At 56.3% G+C, this 829-nt stretch overlaps 1 protein-coding gene across 1 annotated transcript in view; it reads left to right on the plus strand.

Annotated features, from left to right (window-relative positions):
* The window catches only part of LOC109925423 (IQ motif and SEC7 domain-containing protein 1-like), a gene marked incomplete at its 3' end in the record, with an annotated part of 3,647 nt that overhangs the window by 2,412 nt on the left and 406 nt on the right, over positions 1-829 (plus strand). The window lies entirely within an intron of this gene.

The following is an 829-nucleotide window of genomic DNA, read 5'->3' on the forward strand; positions in this document are numbered from 1 at the left end:
TGGCGGGGAGGGTGGCGGTGGGGGTGCGGTTGGCTTTGTCCTGGATGGTGTCGAGCTCCTCGAGTGTCGTTGGAGCCGCACCCATCCAGGGCAAGTGGGGAGTGTTCCCGCACCCTCCTGACTTGTGTCTTGTAGATGGTGGGACAGGCTTTGGCGGGGGGTGGGGGGGGGGGGGGGGGCGGGGTAGCTGTGAGGAAGGGGGTTACTCGCTGTAGGATTCCCAGTCTCTGACCTGCTCTTGGAGCACAGGATTGGTATGACTGGGTCCAGGTCTGTTCCTGGTCAATAGTAACCCCTGGGATGTTGGTAGCGGTGGAGGGAGGGATCCTATGATGGTAGCACCATTGAATGTCAAGGGGCCAGTGGTTCGATTCTATCTTGTTGGAGATGGTAACCCCCAGGAAAGTGAGGAAAATCACATAATCCAGGGTCTATTATCCAGTGGAATTTTTGTGGACTGACCCCCTTTCTCTGTTTCTTTGTCTGCCTCACTCTCTCCCTCCCCCTCTCTCTCTCTCTCTGATTTTCCCCTCATCCTCTCACACATTCTCCCTCTCTCACTCGTTCACTGTCTCCCTTTCTCATTCTCTCTCTGTTCTCTCTCTCACATTATGTCTGTATCTCTCACACTCTCCCCCTCACTGTCCCTTCCTTTCCCCCTCTCTGTCTCTACCTCTTCCTCCACTCTGTCTCCCCATCTCTCTCTCTCTGCCCCTGTCTTCCACTCTCTCCAATGCCACCCCCTGTCTCTGTCTCTCCTCTCCCCCGACTTTCTCTCCTACCCTCTGTCTCTCTCCCCCACCTCTCTCCCCTCCCTCTCTCTCTCCCC

The sequence above is a fragment of the Rhincodon typus genome, unplaced genomic scaffold, assembly GCF_021869965.1.
Source record: "Rhincodon typus isolate 14 unplaced genomic scaffold, sRhiTyp1.1 hic_rhity00016528, whole genome shotgun sequence".
In the NCBI taxonomy this organism is placed as follows: domain Eukaryota; kingdom Metazoa; phylum Chordata; class Chondrichthyes; order Orectolobiformes; family Rhincodontidae; genus Rhincodon; species Rhincodon typus.